This window comes from Odocoileus virginianus, chromosome 27 (genome assembly GCF_023699985.2).
Source record: "Odocoileus virginianus isolate 20LAN1187 ecotype Illinois chromosome 27, Ovbor_1.2, whole genome shotgun sequence".
Taxonomy (NCBI): Eukaryota; Metazoa; Chordata; class Mammalia; order Artiodactyla; family Cervidae; genus Odocoileus; species Odocoileus virginianus.
In genome coordinates, this window is record NC_069700.1 from 7,172,890 (window position 1) to 7,180,492 (window position 7,603).

Consider the following 7,603-nt stretch of genomic DNA (forward strand, 5'->3'; position numbering starts at 1 on the left):
CGTTGTTGTGCACAAGGGTTTTCTCTACTTGTGGAGAGCGGGGGCTACTGTCTAGTTGCGGCGCACCAGCTTCTCATTTTGGTGGTTTCTCTTGTTTCGGAGCACAAGCTCCAGGCGTCCAGGCTTCAGTACTTGCAACTCATGGGTTTAGTAGTTGTGGTGCACAGGCTTGGTTGCTCCGAGGCCTGTGGGATGTTCCCAGACCAGGGATCGAACCCATATCCCTTGCACTGCAAAATGGGTTCTCTCTCTCTCTCTCTTTCTTTTTCTTTTTTTGACTATTTCAAAAGTACAAAAAAGTTCAGCAAGAAAATGTACACGACCCAATTTTTTCTCATGGTAAAACGTGGAGAGGGGACGCATGGAAGCAGCTGATTCCTCTGGGGAACACAACCATTGTTCATATTTGTCCCAAGGCTTCGAACATGATGATGCTATTTCCTTGTATTTACCATTCCACTATTGTTCTGTTGCCCATGAGTTGCCATCTCCACACATTCATCTATCACAAGATTCATAAAGGGGTCAAGTCCCCACAATATCCCTTGGACATGTCTGCCACCATTTAGTTTCAATGATAACTTCTTGTCCATGAATTTCTTCGTCTTGGGAGAGTAAGCTTGGCTCGTGATGTCTACCCGGCAAGCTCAAAGAAGCCTCCAAATGGAATTCAAGTCGTCCCTCCGAAAGGCAGACTCTTAACCACTGGCCCACCAGGGAAGCCTAAGCGTGGGACTTTGATGGCAACATCCAAGAGGGCAACTTGAACGTCATACTTTGGAAATAGAGGCTCAGGTAGAGCCCTAGGGAATGGAAAGAGGAGGTAAGAGATTTCTAAAGCCATCCCATGGACAAGTGGGCAGCAGGGTGACAAGAATTAAGAAGCCTGCTCTTATGGCCTCTAATTCTCAGATCAGCTTCCCGACCCAGAGTTCTGTGACACACAGCAGCAAAGAGCAGTGCTATCTCACCAGCCAGAGGGTAAGAAAGAGGGGACGAGGCGGAGAAGAACCTGCAGTCATTCTCCACCTGTCACTGGCAGCGAGGCTGCACTGACGCCTCCTTCCCTGAAAAGTGAGGCTCGTGTTAGTGACTAAGGTCCCACCCTACTTTGCATAGTTTTCGTTGTCTTGTACCCATCCATTCCAAAAGCCTGTCAATACTTGTCCGGTCCTGCCCTGGGCCGTTTGAGAAGTACTTATGCCGTAGGGGAAAAGAGGAGAAACTGAAAAGTAACTGGTCCAATAGAATTTTTTTTTTTTTTAATACCCACACAAATAAGTAGAAGTCTGGATCTAGAAGGATCTAGAAGGCAGAGGTCGCCTTTTCTTTTATTCCCTGTGACTCCCTTTAACCATAGCATGGTCTTTATAATACCTGTGGGTAGGTTTTGTAAAGTAGAAAACTCCTTGAAAACTGACTCCAAAACTCAGCAACCACATTTTTATCTGAGAACAATATTATATCCATTGCATGAAACCCTAATACCCAAATATGCCCACACTGGATGCCATGCCAATCCCATTAACATTCCTAATATGCTAAAGACCCTGGAGCTTTGAAAAGGAAACTTGGGTGGTTTGTTTTAATCCTTCAAGAACTCAAATAAACAAACACAACATCGTAAATCAACCATACTTCAATAAAGTAATTTTTTTCTAAAAGAATTCAAACAGTTCTAAGCAGGAGCATGTAGGTCACCAGTAAGCAAATTGAAATACACAAGAAACATCTTTATCACTTGCATACTTGAAAATTTTCTGTCCCTATGCTTGAGTTCCAACCCCATGTCAAAATCGTTTCAAGATTCAGAAAGCTATATTGTACTAGAAAAGAGCTGAGTTCACTTTAAGTGAAACATTTTTCCTTTTTTTCTTTTTAGCTGATAGAGACATGGAAATTTGTAGTGAATTATAAGAAAACTGTGGTTTATCTGTAAAGAGACCTATGGGAATCTTTATCCACTCTATAGTCAGAAGACCAACTGATTATTTTCATTCCAACCTAAACTGTTATACTGATATCCTTCTAGGTATTCCAAATGATTCAAATATACAAGTTATGTACTTTATAGTGGAGTTCAGTTCAGTTCAGTCACTCAGTCACGTTTGACTCTTTGTGACCCCATGGACTACAGCACGCCAGCCTTCCCTGTCCTTCATCAACTCCCAGCACCTGCTCAAACTCATATCCATCAAGTCAGTGATGCCGTCCAACCATTTCATCCTCTGTCATTCCCTTCTCCTCCTGCCTTCAATCTTTCCCAGCATCAGGGTCTTTTCAAATGAGTCAACTCTTTGCACCAGGTGGCCAAAGTATTGGAGTTTCAACTTCAGCATCAGTCCTTCCAATGAACACCCAGGACTGATCTCCTTTAGTATGGACTGGTTGGATCTCCTTGCAGTCCAAGGGACTCTCAAGGATCTTCTCCAACACCACAGTTCAAAAGCATCGATTCTTCGGCGCTCAACTTTATAATCCAACTCTCACATCCATACATGACTACTGGAAAAACCATAGCTTTGACTAGACAGACCTTTGTCGGTAAAGGAATGTCTCTGCTTTTTAATATGCTGTCTAGGTTGGTCATAGCTTTTCTTCCAAGGAGCAAGCATCTTTTAATTTCATGGCTACAGTCACCATCTGCAGTGACTTTGGAGCCCCCCAAAATAAAGTCTCTCACTGTTTCCATTGTTTCCCCATCTATTTGCCATGAAGTGATGGGACCGGATGCCATGATATTAATTTTTTCAATGTTGAGTTTTAAGCCAGCTTTTTCACTCTCCTCTTTCACTTTCATCAAGAGGCTCTTTAGTTACTTATAATGGAGACTACCTTCTAATTAGGTAAAGCAATGTGAATAAGATTTGGAGGGAAAGAATATATTTTCTTAGATTTAGATCGTGTTCCTAAAATATTAAAACTTATGAGATTTAGAGTGCATTTTTTACTTAAAAAAAACTTATTTATTTAAAAGTTCATTAGTCAAAAGTGGGTAGTACCTTATGCCAAAGTGCTCTTGTCTATGTAACACCTGCCAAGTCGATAAGTGGGATGTTACCAGCACCCCAGGAAGGCCCCTCTAACCCTCTCCATTGCTATCACCACTCCCCACCCCTCAAAGCTAACCACAGTTCACCTCTAACAAAGATTAGTTTTGCTAGCTTTAAAATTTTTTATATAAATGGAATAATATAACGTGTATTTTCTTGTATGACTTCCTTTATTGAATATGTTGTCTTGAAGAGTCACCCAGGGTGTTATGCAAAGCTGTAGTTCATTTGATTGCTGTGTAATATTCCATTAAATGACTATAAAACAATTTATCTGCTCACACTACTATTCATGGATATTTGGGTCTGCTTACAATTTGGAGTTGTTAGAAATTGTGCTCATCTGAACACTCTGGTACCTGTCTTTTCAATGCATATCCTGCAGGGATTTCTGTTAGGTATACACCTAAGAATAAATTGCTGGGTCATAGGTTATATGAATGTTCGATTTTGTGAAATAATGCCAAACAGTTTTATGAAGTGGTTGTGAAGTCATTTATTCTTGGCAGTCACGCTTTTTCTATTTCTGGCAACAGAAAGTTGAGTGGGTAGGATTTTTAATGTCTTACAGGTTTCTTGGAACAAAACATCTTTTTAAATATAAACACTATTTCAATGAGTCAAGTTTAAAGTAATTAAGGGTTCAGAGATTAAATTTATTTCTACACTACAAATTTTTTTTTTAAAGAAGTGTAAAAGTGCTTGGGGCAAAATACATTTGGGATTTCCCTGTTGCCAAAATATCTGAAAAGTAATTCCAGCTGCTCGGTCAAAATCATCCACAGCTGGGCTGGTCAGCTTCTGACCTGATATTGACCTGGGGTTTTCAATAAAATGGGCTTCCCCTAATGCTCAGTGGGTAAAGAACCTGCCTGCAAGGCAGGAGACACAGAAGACATGGGTTCCATCTCTCTGTTGGGAAGATCCCCTGGAGTTCAGTTCAGTTCAGTTCAGTTGCTCAGTCGTGTCTGACTCTGCAACCCCATCAACGACAGCACACCAGGCCTCCCTGTCCATCACCAACTCCCGGAGTTTACCCAAACTCATGTCCATTGAGTCGATGATGCCATCCAACCATCTCATCCTCTGTCGTCCCCTTCTCCTCCTGCCTTCAATCTTTCCCAGCATCAGGGTCTTTCCCAATGAGTCAGCTCTTTGCATCAGGTGGCCTAAGTATTGGAGTTTCAGTTTCAAAATCAGTCCTACCAATGAATATTCAGGACTGATTTGCTTTAGGATGGACTGGTTGGATCTCCTTGCAGTTCAAGGGACTCTCAAGAGGCTTCTCCAACACCACAGTTCAAAAGCATTGATTCTTCGGCACTCAGCTTTCTTTATAATCCAATTCTCACATCCATACATGACTACTGGAAAAACCATAGCCTTGACTAGATGGACCTTTGTTGACAAAGTAATGTCTCTGCTTTTTAATATGCTGTCTAGGTTGTCATAACTTTCCTTCCAAGGAGTAAGCGTCTTTTAATTTCCTGGCTACAGTCACCATCTGAAGTGATTTTGGAGCCCCCCAAAATAAAGTCTGACACTGTTTCCATTGTTTCCCCCATCTATTTGCCATGAAGTGATGGGACTGGATGCCATGATCTTAGTTTTCTGAATGTTGAGCTTTAAGCCAACTTTTTCACTCTCCTCTTTCACTTTCCTCAAGAGGCTCTTTACTTCTTCACTTTCTGCCATAAGGGTGGTGTCATCTGCACATCTGAGGTTATTGATATTTCTTCCAGCAATCCTGATTCCAGCTTGTGCTTCCTCCAGCCCAGTGTTTCTCATGATGCACTCTGCATATAAGTTAAATAAGCAGGGTGACAATATACAGCCTTGATGTACTCCTTTTCCTATTTGGAACCAGTCTGTTGTTCCATGTCCAGTTCTAACTGTTGTTTCCTGACCTGCATACAGGTTTCTCAAGAGGCAAATCAGGTGGTCTGGTATTCCCATCTCGTTCAGGATTTTCCACAGTTTGTGGTGATCCACACAATCAAAGGCTTTGGCATAGTCAATAAGGCAGAAGGAGATATTTTTTTGGAACTCTCTTGCTTTTTCAATCCATCAGATGTTGGCAATTTGATCTCTGGTTCCTCTGCCTTTTCTAAAACCAGTTTGAACATCTGGAAGTTCACGTTTCATGTATTGCTGAAGCCTGGCTTGGAGAATTTTGAGCATTACTTTACTAGCGTGTGAGATGAGTGCAATTGTATGGTAGTTTGAGCATTCTTTGGCATTGCCTTTCTTTGGGATTGGAATGAAAACTGACCTTTTCCAGTCCTGTGGCCACTGCTGAGTTTTCCAAATTTGCTGGTATATTGAGTGCAGCACTTTCATGGCATCATCTTTTAGGATTTGAAATAGCTCAACTGGAATTCCATCACCTCCACTAGCTTTGTTCGTAGTGATGCTTCCTAAGGCCCCCTTGACTTCACATTCCAGGATGTCTGGCTCTAGGTGAGTGATAACACCATCGTGATTATCTGGGTCATGAAGATCTTTTTTGTGTAGTTCTTCTGTGTATTCTTGCTGCCTCTTCTTAATATCTTCTGCTTCTGTTAGTAGGAAGTAGGAATAGGAAATGGCAACCCACTCCAGTATCCTTGCCTGGAAAATCCCATAAACAAACAAAATCAAGAGATACTAGGATCCCCATACAAAACCAATATCACACCCAAGAACTTAAGCAAATAAGCAAGAATTTTCAATACAGCCATAGCCCCACCAAGAATTGGGACAGACTTGAAGTTTAAAAAAAAAAGTTTCTGAGTTTGAAAATTTTCTTCTGCCTGATATGGAAGACAGGCAGAAATAGACAAATGAAGTTGGAAACCAAAGACGTTTCTCAAAGGACGCTACAAGGCCCACTGGGCTGTCCCCTGCCAACTTGATTATTCAGAGTAGAGCTGTCTTTCTTCCCAGGGCTTTTGGAATTCACTCTCTGGCTAATCAGATTCTGGGGATTGACTCACATTGACCAAAGTCATGGAAAACAGATGTATAAATCAAAATGCCTATATATAATTTCATCAGTAATGCAACTGCCTGGAGAATTGAAATATTCGTGTCTATTGGTCAATGTACTCCCTTTCCTATAAAGTGGTCCACAGAGGAAGGCAAATGTCCGTAAGCTTAATGAGTGAGAAGGAATTGGAACAAAGCCTACTGTCAAATAATCCAGCTGACCATTCAAGCACTATTTTCTATTAAGAGATGAGCATATCGTCTGAGCCCCAAATGAGAACACAGGGCTTAACAAAGAACTCTAATTCAGTTTTTGTTCTATTAAAGCCTCCAACTGATTGGATGAAGCCTGTCCACATTATGGAGGGCAATCTGCTTTACTCTGAGTCTGCAGACTTAAATATTAGTCGTGTCTAGAAAAATACATGCACAGGAACATCTGGAATAATATCTGACCAAATTGCTGAGTACAGTGGCTATTATGAGCTGAACTGTGTCCTCCGTCCTCCACCTTCCAAATTATGTTGAAATTCTAACCCCCAACGTAACTGTATTTGGAGATAGGGACTGTAGGAGGTAATTAAGGTTAAATTAGGGGTGGAGCCTGGATCAATAGGCTTGCAGGCCTTATGACGTGCACACAGTAGCGGTCACATGAGCACAAAGGAAGCCGGTTGCTGCCTGCAAGCCGGGAAAAGAGGCCTCAGAATCAAACATATGTTGCTGGCACCTTGATCTTGGACTCAGCCTCCACAACTGTGAGAATAAACTTTCGCTGTTTAAGCCACTCTGGTATTTTCTTACGGTAGCCTTAGCAGACTAATACAGTGACCCATCTAAACGGACACAAAAAATTAATCATCATGCAAGCATTTATATTAACTGGAGTTTACTTTAAAATACTTAAAAACAATTTTTTTAATTTAAAAAAGAATCCAGGGAGGATAGATAAAATATGATTGGCAAAATGTTGATAACTGTCGAAACCAGGTGCTGGAGAAGTGGAATTTCATTACATTATTATCTGAAATTTTCTATCATGAGCCACTTAAAAAGAAATATTCATGAGGCTACCGTGTCCTAACCCAATAATGACTGGAAGAATTCACACACCCTCTTTATTCTTTGGAAGATGAATGTTTTAATAATGATATTCTTTAAGTACTTTTGTCCAGCTCTAATCTGTACCTTCCTTTTTCCTATTCAGCCAGCAAGTTCTCATTAAGATATGATTCAAGGACATGGAGTTCATTAAAGTGATCATCATATCACATGGTGGGTAGAACACTGTCAAAAAAAATTCTCTGTCTCCAGCAGAGCATGTCATTCAGGGCTTCCTGCAACTGAAAAAGCCCAGTAGCTGAAGAAGGTTTTTGAGATTTGCCTTCTAAAGATCTAGATAATGTACCACATTATCATGTAAATCCCTGTTACAAAATTTGAAATGTATTCAATATTGTTGTTATACTTCTGTAGTTTTCACACTTTGGAAAAGTTTAGAATAAAGTGAAGTGAAGTGAAAGTCGCTCAGTCGCATCCAGCTCTTTGTGACCCCATGGACTATACAGCCCACGGAATTCTCC

At 40.9% G+C, this 7,603-nt stretch overlaps 1 pseudogene; it reads right to left on the minus strand.

The window, feature by feature from the left end:
- Positions 1–400: 400 nt before the first annotated feature.
- LOC110143892 (small nuclear ribonucleoprotein G pseudogene) lies at positions 401–620 on the minus strand (annotated as a pseudogene).
- Positions 621–7,603: the final 6,983 nt, after the last annotated feature.